Genomic DNA, 13,916 nt, shown 5'->3' with positions numbered 1-13,916 from the left:
GGTATTTAGGCGAAATGAGGATGTAAATTTTAATTAAATTGAGGAATTGCGGTGATTATCGTAAGTAAAGAGGCGACCGCTGAAAAATCTATTAATTCGCACTTAAATGCTAATAAATTGTAATTACGATTCAAATCTGTAATAATCGGAAGGCGATTCCAACGCGCTGCTTGCCTATTTAGGCGAGTCTTGAATGAGGCAAAAATCATAATTTAATCTAATTTTTTCCAAGTTCATTTCCGCTCGCAATAATAACCTCTTGGTTAAAAGATAATGTCTAATCTCGGCTATAATTGCGTTCGTTTGTGTCTTTATCACTCCTTTCGTTACGCTCAATAAACCATATTCTTCAACTTTGACTTCAATTATTTTCTGCAAAGAATTCGTGTTTCCCTAAGATTTACCTCTGGCTCGATTTGCAACGGCGTGCGTTATATTATATTACAGAATATGGAAATGACAATTTTCGTTCCGCTTGTCGGAAACGTTTTGCCATCAACAAGTGTTAGAAAAAGTCGAATGGAAGTGATTTACGAGATTGGAGGAATTATTGAGTTGCACGTAAACGTTTTACGTGGGAGGACGTAAATGCGTGTTTAATGTAGGATGATTTACGTTATTTTGCGCAAAGTTCACGGTGTCATTATGAAAACGTGAGTGTATGATGAATACTTACGTGGATAAGATTTGTAAATAAATGCTGGGTAATTTAGTCTAGCATTCTCAGAGGGAAAGTGACTTGTGATAGAAGGTGAAAAAAGTTAAACTAGAAAATTTTTGGATCTTTTCAACAATTTTTATTCATTGCTTTTATACTTTGTTTTACTTTGGTATTCAGCCTGCTATGGAGTGGTTTAACAAAAATTTGATGGTAGCTAGAGAATGGCAAAGCGAATCGATTAAGTATAATTGATGTTTATCGAAAATGCAAAGTTTTACCAAAAAACCGTAGTGTACGTAAAGGTGCACTTTGATGGCGTTTTTTTTCACGGTTTTTCCCGTACGGTTTAACCCGTTCGGATAAAGCTGTCTGTGTAAATGGAAAACTGAATTTTCGTCAACGTTCCAAAGAATCTGTGAGTTTTCATAGCACCGCGCACTTTTTCCAGTGGCGGAGAATGAAAGAATTTAGTTTTATTTAGTTCTAACTAAATAGACAGCTAAATACAAAGCGATCGAAGAGTTCTCCTCTCAAGTAAGTATAGAAATTAAAGCACGTATGTCGGCGGAACTTAAGCCTAATGACAAAGATAAAATGTCAAAAAATTAAGCAAATTAAATATTGTTGGAATTCAGTTTTGCTGAACAAAATAATCATAATTAATTGGTATAAGAAGTCTAAAATAATTCAAGAAAATTTCTACATAAATATTAAAATATTATTCTTTCATCATGTTGTTTCTGTTGTTGTATATTGTATCGGTAACCGCATTTAACTTATTTTTATTTAAAATGCACTTAATGATTTTTACCTCTATACCCGCGATATATTTGGAAAAATTGTTATCATAAAAAATGCAATTTAATTTTTACAAACGCCACTCTCATGTCGATGTCAAAAACAAAAGAACCGTCTTTAAGGTTCCAAATTTTGAGAATCGCTGAGCTGAAATGATAAAAATTAGCGTATACTTTAAAATTGTTGACAAAACAGTAATTCTTTTATTTCAATTTCTGTTTTGTTATTTAACTAAATTTTAGAGAAAAAAACAAACAGAAATTTATGCCAGAATTGGGACTCCAACATCCTACACAAATAAACGTGCTAACAACAATGGGTGATATTAATAAAAAATAAGCTTGCAAGCATCTATTATTTACTATTAGTATTTGCTGAAAACTAAAAGCTTTTGTTAGTTGTAATTGCTTATTTTTATGTTAGTAAACAAATACAGTGTGTTCAAAAAGTCTTTAGATCAACTCTTGCTGTGAAATTTTGAACGTATGCTGATTTCTTACTATTACTACATACGAAAATACTGGCATTTGAGAAAATCGCAAGTAGCGCGTTTGTCACTTCAACAGAAGAAAACAATAATCTATCAAATACAATAAAAATCTGTCATCCTAAATGCTACAGCAAGAGTTGATCTAAAGACTTTTTGAAAGCACCGTACTTTTGACGAAGACGAATGCAATTGCTGGTTGTTAGTTATAAGCTGTTGCGGTCTAGATTGCAGAGTTACATTTTTAATAATGTCGAATTCATTTGAATTGACTTTAGATTCAGTCATTCATGTTCTGATATAGTGCCTTTTGTAAATTTGTCCTAATCATAGATTTGAGCTTTGAAAAAAAGCCTCAGTTATGTTTATTGGAACTCAAATTTTTCGAACTCCTCAAACGCAGACTACTATTGACATTTAATAAAAAAACTATAAATTCAAAGCAGCCAAAATTTAAATTTCTTTAGTCGTTCATTGCTAATTGAATTATACAATCTTTGTCACCACCACTTGTGTTTTTTCAGTACTATTAATTTCAAAAGAATGTTCCGACATCCACTCAACACTTTCTTCTCGAAAACAAAACAACTTTGTTTAGTATACCCTTCTGATGGAATGATTGCGTCTTTGTTTATAGTGTTTATGTTGTTTCGGTCGATGGCACATATTAGACATTTTGTTTTACACACCTCCAATGCTTACCTATGTCGTACATTTTTCACTACAAGCACTTACAAGCTACTTACATCTGAATGTTGTTTTTTCTAGCAAATGCTTACCTCATTTGCAAAATTTTTATTAAAACTTAAAGCAATTTCTTATAAAATTACTAGGAAAAGCATTTGTTAGTGTTTATTAATACTGCCCACTATGTCCATTTTTTAGATGAGCAAATACAATTTTTTTAAGAAACTATCCACTTTTCGGAAAAATAATAGAAGAGTTTTCATTCAACTCGTCTAAACATGACACACTCACATAAAAAATATTGCTAACACATTCCCTATAAGGGACAATACTATGGTATCTACTAATTATTTGTATTTATCATCATCGTGAAGTATATTTTTAATGAAGTTTTTGCGAAGTTGAGCAAGGAGTAACTTTAATTTTGTCACTTCGAAAAACTGTTTAAGATAACTATGCTTTATAACATAAGCATAAGCAAAGCAGAATTGTTTTAGAAATGAGTAGATGACGATGACTAACGAGTTCTTAACAAATTTAAATCAAAAAATGAAACAAAAATGAAACTATTTTTTAGAAGTCTCCGTGATTCTAGCTTTCAAGAAAGTGATGATTTCAAAAATTGTTAAAAAAAATCCAAAAAATGTATTAAAGAAAACTTCTTAGATTTTCTTCTGAACTCGTGCATAAAATTGAATCTGCTAAACAAGGATGACGCACACACAGAGCAATAAGGGTGAGCAAAAATACAAAAAAGTAGGTCTTTTGTTTTTTGTTTGGGAGATACAGAGGTTTCAGAGTGACCAATCCCAGAAACTTTTTCCAGATGTAATGCATACTGTGGATGCACGCACTATTAATGTCCTTTCCATCTATTTTTGTTTTCCTAGCAACATGTTTTACTCCGATAATACTCCGGAACAAGCCCTTTCGTGAATTATTCAGAATTATGCTGCTTTCCGTGGGGAGCGAGTTGTGGACCCTTCTGTACGTAATAATAAAGCTAGCGTCATTTTTTACCGATTTTTTTCAAAAAACATTTAAATAGGTATTGCTTGTTTTTAAATGACACAAGAAAAAACAATTTGTTGCAGCTACTTAAAGTAATTAAATAATTAATTAGTTTTATTTAGTATAAGGTATTGTAGAAAAAATCTGAAAAAATTCACAAGCATAGAGAAGAAAAAATGAAATACAAAGTACCATGAATTTATAATTAGAGTAGGCGTTTTTTTTCTTTGTGATTCATAAACTAGAGCAAACTGAGAGAAAAATGTATTCTAATTAAATATTACCGTTTGAAATTTTATTATTTGACTGTTCACTTTGCCTAATTGTAATAATTAGCGTTTTCATGCAAGTTGGAAAGACATTACAACCTACTCTAATTATAATAAATTCACATGTTCACATGGTATTCGATAGCAAATGCTAAATTCTGTGCGATTATTAGTTTTTTTTCAGACATAGTAAAAATATATTTTTAGTAGACTTTAGTAGAATTTAGCTTAGTGTCTGTAGACACGAATCTAAATTCATGTAGTTGTCGTTTTTTGTTGAAATAAACTTTCGTTTAGTAAAAGTATACCATGAAGTTTTTTAACATTTGACGAAAGCAACCTTTTCTCCATTTGAATAAATATCACGAAATTGTTAATGTATTGTAGTAATTATTGTAAAACTGTTTGTAACTATAAACAGCTGTAAAATTTACAGACTGAAATAATGCATTTTAGCTATAACTACTATAACAGTTTTTGCGTCAAAGTTTTACGACTAGGTCTTTCGTTATTCTATTTTAGTTGTAGCATAAGTTCTTGCACCATTTTACTGCAAACACTCATAAATGGTCATCAGAGATGTTACTTATTTACCTCAAGCCGTTATGTTGCTCTAATTATGTTTCACTAGAAATCTGTAGTGAGGAAATCATCTTTAAATCAAACCTGTGAAAAAATGAATTTTTTGAATTACGGAATTGCGAAATGTGTTCATTTAGTTGTAAAAATAGCGGCTTCGATTTAATCTTACAAGTGGACGGCATTAGCTGTGAAAACTGAAAAAGTGATTATATCTCAGAAATAATTGTAAGTAGAATAAATTACGCTAGTCGCTCGCATATATCATCATTATTCAGTATACTCAAGCCATGCAAAATTAATTACGACCGTCATATAAGTTGCTCCGGAGTCCTGCTGCCAATTATCAGTTGTTAAATATCAATCGTTGCGGTCTTTTTGTTCACGCAATGAGGTACCGCCTATATTTACTGGTTAGTCAGCAGACAATGCCCTTATAAATCGCACACAATCATGAGAGGAGCAATTTAGTATTCTTTTCGAGACAAAGTGCTGTCCTCCGGGGGCCGGTAAGGTGCATAGAACCGAGTTCTCACAGGTTAGGGAGGCGTGGAAGTGCACGCCGCACTTGACCCACGTAATTAGAGCCCCTGCTCGTCCGAGGTCACTCGTGATTCACATGTCTGTGGCCATTGGGAGGGCGCACCTTCGGGCTTTGCCACCCCCGATATTTGGTGTAATCGGTAATCACTGTTTTCGACAGCTTGAGGTTGCCGGAGGGACATGTGCTTTATTGACCGGAGCCGAGGCGTGCGGAGATTTATCTACTCGACAATTGTTTCAACTATTTGTATTCCTATTAGAACTAAAACTGAAAACAACAATGTTTATCATAGATGGTTTTTATACACTTTTCCCGACAGGGCATTTGTTGAGTTCAAAGGGGGGAAAGTTTTTGACACATCTAGTTTTTGGAGCGCGAAGTGTTTACCATAAAAATGTCATCTCTTCCTTGTGTATCAGGTTTTGTTGTAGTAAGTAGGTACCTTTCATTCCCAGTTTTTATTAGTTGCGGTTTTTTTTCACCAATTAATTAATTACTAATTAGCCACATAGCGACTCGTAGTCGCTAACGAAAACTCAGAATTACCGATTCAATGCTTTTTTTTTACACAGGCGGCAATATTGATAGCTACATTTTATCAAAATTGTATTTTAAAAAAATCTTCCTTTGAAAACCACGTATTTTTGTCCACCGTAAAAGTATCCAAAGTTTCTAGTGATCTTTTCAATAATACAGACATGGTAATAAAATAACTAAGTACAAATTGTACCAGTATTTTTCGACCACAAACATAAATGAACTATTAGCGGTTTCAAAACTATAAAAACGCCAACGTCGCATTTTTTCTCAAAATTAGCTGTTTAAAATCATTCATGCAGTTCAAAAGAATAATAGCTAATAATGTAATTTATACTTTAAATGAGAGATCTAATCATTAATAACTAAGTAATTTAAAATTGTAATATTGTATCAATCCTATTTAAAAAAATAATTTGATAAAATGCGACGTTGGCGTTTTTAAAGTTTTGAAAGAGCAAATTTTTTTTTCTAAAAAATTATTTATGATATCCACTCCTTCGTCAGTGTTGACAACATCTAAACATGTTCTTACATTATTGGACGTTTTTACGTTGGACCATTTTGTACGCATCCTAAAAAATGCATAGTTTTCCCAAAAAATTGTTCTGAAATTAAAGTCCCAAATTTTGAGAACCGCTGAACTAAAGTGATAAAAATTAGCATAAATTTTAATATTGTTGACAAAACATAAGAGGTAAATTAGTATCTTGACCCACTCCGAAATTCGTTTATTTCAATTTGTGTTTTGTTAATAAATTTTACAAAAAAAAAACAAAAAGAAATTTATGCGAGAATTGGAATTCGAATCTCCCACACAAGGGAATATGTTAACAATTTTACTTGTATGACGTTAACTGAAGAAAGTTATGAACAAGTTGAATTGTTCACCCAAAATTTTCCATTTTAAAGCGGTGCGAACTACTTTTATACCCCATTTTAGAAATTGACAAAAAATTAATAATAATGTTTACAAAGAAAACGGATAATATTTAAAAATTCTAAAAACGTCTATGCCCCACTATGCCCATTTTGTTTAAGGAAACAATTAAGTGCTAATAAATTACCACAAACTAAATTACCACAAAGCCGCTTTCAACAGATGGGTTGATGAAATTTTTGAAGAAAGTTTGAATTTTTTGGAAAAATGATAAAAGGTTTTCAACTCTTCCGATCATGACACACTCACATAAAAATATTGCTAGCGCATTCTCTAACACATTATGTGTTAACTTACACTGTTGAACCAATTTCCACTTTCTTTCCCTACGTTACAAGAAAGATTGTGTACTTGCTTTCTTTGGAGACTTACATTGATACAAACACGAACAAACGTTAGTGAGCCTTATTTAGTTGTCAAAATTATAGGTACCATAATGATTAGGGAATATTATTTCAAATTTTAAATTAAAAACAATAAATGTTAAAAGGAAAATAAAATACTTTTGGACATGATGTAGACCCTTAGGACTAAAAAATGATTCTTATTGTTGATGGGGAAAAATTTTCAAAGAATACTAGATTTTTATCAGTTTTCAGAATTTTTCTCAGAATTAAATAAAGCAGTGACCGCATTTTAAAAGACTTTCTTCCCTGGAGCCCGAGTGGAAAAATGTATCCTGTAAAATAGTTTCAAAAATTTCACTTAAAACGGCTGTAAATCACTGCGGAAAATTGCTAAAACTTAAATCTTTTTAGCCGTCTTAATCATAGTTTTTTCGGCAACCCATTCGCGATACATTCCTTTGGATTTAGATTTGATAAAAATTAAATTTCATCCGCTAAGCAGATGGGTCCAGGACGACCTTAATTCGGATCTTAGACTACAGGCTGCTGAAAAACTGGCTCACCAACTCATTGGTGTGTGATAGAGAATTGCTTACATACAGACTGTTTCGTCTAAACCTCACATTAAAGGTACTGAAAGTTCTAATACAGATATTTATCTGAAAGTTGGTATTCAGTCATAATTCGTTGAGTTCTACTCAACGAAAATATTTCCGGTTATACTGGAAGTCGGTATCAACTTTCTGATTTTATATGGAAAGCTATTTTTTCACTGCGTTTTTGGATTAGTTGAGTTATTTTAAGGCAATTTTTATCAGCTTTCTCTATACCTAAGTTTAACCCTTTTTGAGATCTTTAGGATTTTTTGAAAATTTTTGGATTTGCACTTATCACTTAAAAAATCGGTAACTCTCTTAGTTTTATAGATTTTGAAATCATATTTGGAGAATTAAGAAAGAAGGCCTATATCTCTTCCTCAGTGTGTCTAAAAATGAAAATGAAGTTAATAAACCTAAAAATTTTAAAGCTAAGTTTGAACAATTTCAAGTACCCATATCTTAATTTTTTCAAATGGGAGGTTCCAATTTTTATTTTACTAGATGGAGGACAGTTTTGTTCTGCATCGATCTGTGTTTGCATTTCCTATACATATCCGTAATAATTTTCAAGTTATGTTACTTTTTTTGTAATTGTAGGAAATTTCTTACTAACCACAGATATTTTTGCGAAGTTTGTGATAAAAATTTCTAATTAAACCTAAACGATAAAGTCTCTTTAAAATTATGTTATTTATCCCCTAAAAACAAAATGAATTCACTGAATGTTGGTTTAACAAACTTTTATTTCTCACATCTTTTTATTCGTTTCCATGCCAAATTATGAAAATGAATTTCTCAATCCCAACAAAAAGTTATTGTAACTTGAAAACTATTATACATAAATATAGGGAATGTAAATACAGATCGATGCAGAATTAAATTCTCTACGATTTAATGAAATAAAACTTTTGGCATTTCGTTTGAGAAAAATGAGTTATCGGTGCTTAAAGTTCTGCAAACATAACTTTAAAGATTTGGAGTTTGTTACTTTTTTTTTTTAATTTGAAAACGCCCACGGAAAGATCTAGGTTTCCTCTTTCAAATGAGCTGAAAAATATTCCCATTTTTTAATGGAGGAGTTATCGATTTTTGAACTGGAAGGTACAATTCCAAAAAAAACTTAAACGGCTAAATGTAGGTAACAACTCTAGTAATTCACACACGCATTAAAAACTATAACTTTCCATTTAAAATAATACAGTTTATAGCGACTTCCGGTATAACCGGAAGTGCTGCATTTGAAAATATTTTCACTGAGCAGGATCTAAAAGATTATGGCTGTACACAAATTTTCAGATGATCAGTATTAGAACTCCCAATACTTCTAATGTGGGGTTTAAAAAGAACAGCCTGTATAAAGGTAAGAATAGTAAAAAAATTCTTTATATTATTAAAGTTATTGATAAATATAAATATAAATTGTTATTGAACATTAAAAAATTATGAAAATTGAAGAAGTTAACAAAATAAGTTTGTAGCTCTAGATTATTTAAAATATGACTTTTTTCCAAGATTTTTCTCGTAATGTGTCCATGCTACTCAACAACGTACTACTGAGTTGGTGCGCCAGTTTTTGAGCAGCCTGTATAATGAGTTCGGAACGCAACTTTAATAATTTATTATACAAGAAAAACACTGGTTCAAAAAACAAAATTATTTAATTAAAAATAATAATCAAAAGTTACGTTATGTCATATTAGACTCTTAGTTATTTTTGGGACTAAATCTACTACACCTACTCGTAATTAATTAGATACAGCGAAAAACTCTACCGTTTTCAGGCTATTTTATCAAAACTCTAGGTAATAAATACTTATTTAGTAAGTACAACCTATCAGTTATATGAAACTTGTTCCTTTAAAAGGATTGGTTAAATTTATTTCTGTGCATTTATACCGTTCGACGAAGTTTGATAAATAGCAGGCATCGATGTGACTCTTCAACTTTCGAAAGCCATGCCATCTCAAGATTCGGCAAAAGCGGTCTGCGACCCGCACTCATAACACTTGCCGGATATGAACTCGGCTTCTGACGAATTCTACGTGACGTCTTGAATCAAGAAGCCAAGCAGTGATCTCTTATCTCATTTTGTTACTCTGATTTTAACGACCAATTACGTTAGTTTCTTTGAGTTATAACGCTTTTACGATCTCTTTATATTTTGACGTTCTCTTGAAACGTTCATTTACATATTGATAGCAGGCTGCGATAACTTAGCAGGAAGAATATTGCCATAGACCTGGTCGCTGTTTATCTTATCTAAACAGCCAATTTGTGCACTCCACATTCAATCATATCCCAATTTCGGTCCATCATCATAAACAGCCGGATTCGGACGAAGTCTCAACTCTTCGATTTTTGACCGGCGCTGAAAGCTCTCTCGACTACCGGATGACAGATCAAAACCATTTGCGAAGCGGATTTTTCCAATCGTGGCTGTGATGGTAATGTTCAAGTTCTTCACTTGACGACTGCGGAAATAATGACGGTGCCAACAAAGAAGCCGTTCTAAAAGGCACGTCAGATACGTGCTGCTAAAGTATTTACTTTATAAAAGAATAAGATGTTCAAATGCCAGAAGTAATACAAATTGTTACATTCCGCTGCTACAAATTATTTCTCTGACTGTATCAAATAGTGCATCGGAGATGAATGCTACACATTAAAAAATCAAGTTTAGTTATTTTGCGTGTTAAGCTAGAGTTTTTAATTAACAGGAATTGAAAAAGACACGAAAAGTTTCATCTTTTAAATCTAGATTGCCAAACGAAAAAACTGGAGTGGCTTGAACTTAAAAAATTTTTAAAAATAAGTTGCTTGAAGAAATTGCGAAAATCGAAAAAAAAAGAATTTCGCGCTGTGATAAAACATTTTATTTGGAAAATTGGACAGCTGTTTAGATTAAAGCAGATTGAGAAGTAGAGGGGGACTCAGCTTCTTCTTTAATAACAATTGCATCAACTGCATTTTGAAGGTTCTCGGAGCTCCAAGATTTTCCTTTCTCGTTTTTTTTTTTGTGAATTTGTAAAAAATAGTATATTATACAGGCTGTCCGTTTTTCGAGCTCCACTATGGGGATCTCAGTTATTAATAACAGTGATAGGAGGTCGGTCAAATTAGGGCAAAGTTGCTCATTTTTAAGCTGATCAATTACATGTGTCATTTTTGGTTTTTGAATTATTGGAAAAAAACGAAAATTTGTAATTTTTGTTTTTATTTTTTTAAAATACTATTTAATTGCACTATTTTATTTACAACTTCACTTAAAAATATTTCACTTTTCTTATAAAGATTACTTTTTCAATTATTATAACTTTTTTTGTAGGTAACATTTTAAGCCTTCTTTTTAACACTATTTTAAAACACGTTTCCGGTAGCAACGTGTTTTCACTACTTTAAAACACGCTTCCAGTAGTAACGTGTTTTAAATTAAAATGTTCCAACAAAAAAAAATTTGAATAACGATTATACAAAAACGCTTAATGTTCTAGGGTGGCTAGGTGTGCAACTCGCATTCGCTCGTTGCATAACGACAGCACTCGAACTTTAAGCCTGTGTTTTCGCACTCATATTATTAATAACTATTACAATATTATAAAAATTATTAAGGGCTCGACTAACAGAAGACTTACTTCTACACTCAGACTACAAACGCAAGACTGAAATGCGTATTTCCCTATCCCGAATTTATAATCTTAAGAGCCGGTTTACATTACATTTTAATTGCAATTAATATTAATTTTACATTTGTTTATTGCGCTTGCAGTGTTGATTATTACAAAGTCTATTAGCGTTGATCGAAAATCTCTAATTATGCCTGTAAGAATGTTTTCGTTCCTTTAGAGCAGTGTTTCTCAACCGGGGGTTCGGGGGTTCGGCAAAAAAAGTGTTGTAATGGCAGAATTTTATAAAATGGCTAACGTAAAAAATACAAAATAATAAATTTAAATAAATTTAACAGACAAAATTGGTTGCAGCTTATTGTCTCTGTGGGTCATAAATTGTTTTTGTTTAGTGCTTTTGTCCAAAAAAATTACTTTAAAAATTAATTGTTTTCATGTTCAAAATTCATCAAATTTTAGACTTTTACTGATTCTAGATAGATTTCTGTTTGTCGAATGCGTTTTTATCAACACCTGATGACAAATATTATTACTTTGTGTAGTATTTAATATTGTATTAAAATATTATGGACAAAAATCAGCTTTACGTACAAAAATTTTAATAAAAAAAGAAACTTCTACTGAAAAAAACAACTTATTGTGGGAAGTAAACAATAATTATATGTTATGAAGATTGGCTATCAGTTTTCTGTAATTTGAATTGAAATGGGCTTAAAGTTAATGCAATGTTCTAAATTCTTCCTCAAACTTAGTTTAAAAATAAAATTGGCACTTTTTTATTTTTTCGTATCATTTAATTGTTTTCTGTTACATGATTATTTTGCTTTTTTATTACTTTTTTGTTCAAAATTGGAAATTGCAGAGTTAATTACGCACTTTTTGTCTTCACATTTACATCAAAAACAGTTTTCGGATACGGAATTTGAGCCTGTTTCCGTGTTTTCGTATTTACATTTTCATCCAGGATTTTTTGCCAACATGAATGACATTTTTCAAAAATGTATCAAACATTGGACCTAACTTTTTTTACTAGAATTTCTCCGAATGAATTGGCTATGGTGCCAACGTTAAAACTATTTAACATATAAAAATATAAAAAATATATATTAAATTATTCGTATTCATTAACATTCATTCTGTTCAAAATGTGCAAAAAAATAAATGTCCTAAGAAATTTTATTGTTTTTTAAAGCTGTACAAGGGGTTCCCCAATTTCTGTCGGGTGTTAGAAGGGGTTCGCAAGGTGAAAAAGGTTGGAAACCACTGCTCTAGAGTCTAGAAAAACACAGAATAAACAGTTTTTTTATATTGGCGTTTAATATATTTTTTCAAATTTAATAATTTTTCCTCTGATTTTCTTAATAATACTAATAATACGACTTTTTCTTGCATCCTCTTAAAACTGACTAAAAATATAGGGTGATTTAGATAAAATAAAGAGTCTGATGATCTTCCGATCATCAAAAACATATTTCATTTACGCGCTTGATCTAATTTAAAGTAGGATTTACAAGTTGAATCCAAATTATCTATTATCTTTGTCACTCTGACATCAGCGCAGAAAACGATTTATTAGTTTCGTTTATTTCTCGCGGAATGATAGAGAAAGAGAAGAAAAGTCTTTTTAGTGTAAACTCCAATACAAAATGTATAAAAACATAAAATATTAAAGGTAGATAAACAGTTTTTTCAAAATCATAAATTACGACAATAAACAGAGAGACGAAAAAATTACTTTTAGCGAAAGAAGTGTTCAAAATGCTTGTCTCCTGCTTTTTTTTCTTGGCTCGATTATACGATTCACGAAGATGCGAGATGCCATACTGAAAGTTCACCAAAACAATTTATTGGAAATGTGCCAAACTGAAGTCTGGCTGATGTCTTTTGGTTCTGTGTAATAGCTTACATAAACTATTACACTAACTTCAATTTTCAAGTCCTAGCAGTGTTTTTTTCCTTTGGAAATAAGCTAATTTCTTCTTAAGTTCCCTTTCAGAACGTTTAAAAATCATGTCAATGTCAAAGCTTGTCAAGAACTGTCAGCATAAGATAACTTTGATGCAAATACAAATTGTAATTAAAATTCAATCAAGACGTAAATGAAATTTGTTTTTTGGGTTGCATCGCCAGATTGTCAGGCCCATTATCTTATCTGAAGCACTCTGTACTTTTGCGAAAAAAAATTAATTTACGAGTAGAGAGATTTTAGAAAAAAAAACTGTGAGTACCTACACACTGGCACCAATCCCAGTGAGAGTAGAATGAATAGATGGTGAAAGTATCATCTATGATACTATCTATGTAAAATTAAAATGTATTTTTTTAAGATTGTTCTCATGAATTTCACTTGTGGACCAAAAACTTACTTAGTTTTTTAACAACTAGTTTTTGGTTCTTAAAGTTTAAAAAACGCAACTTGTTTTGTGACTAGTTGTTAATTTTAATTTTAGTTTGTTGGCTGTACGTAAATCCTATTGGATTTCCAAGAGCCATTTATCTTAACAATGTCTTTTAGGGACTTTTTAAATTTTTAGATACGTAATGATTGTTAAGTTGGTGTTTTAATTTAAATTGAGAAAATTCTTAATGGCTCGCTATATCTCACTTCGTTCGTGTCATTTCGTGACTTCTCTTTAATATATATGCACGCACTCGGATTTATAAAATTTTTTTGAAAGTACCTAAAATTCCTGCGTAATTCAAATTTAAACAAACTAAATAATAGATTAAAAATGAACACTATTTTGAAATGTACTGAATTTAATTTTAAAACAAAGTAGTGTTTTAATAACATTAAATTTTATACTATTGTTTATGTTAATTTTCAACTACAA

The sequence above is a fragment of the Tribolium castaneum genome, chromosome 1 (assembly GCF_031307605.1).
Source record: "Tribolium castaneum strain GA2 chromosome 1, icTriCast1.1, whole genome shotgun sequence".
NCBI classification, from domain to species: Eukaryota; Metazoa; Arthropoda; class Insecta; order Coleoptera; family Tenebrionidae; genus Tribolium; species Tribolium castaneum.
Note: the sequence above shows the minus strand (reverse complement) of the source record.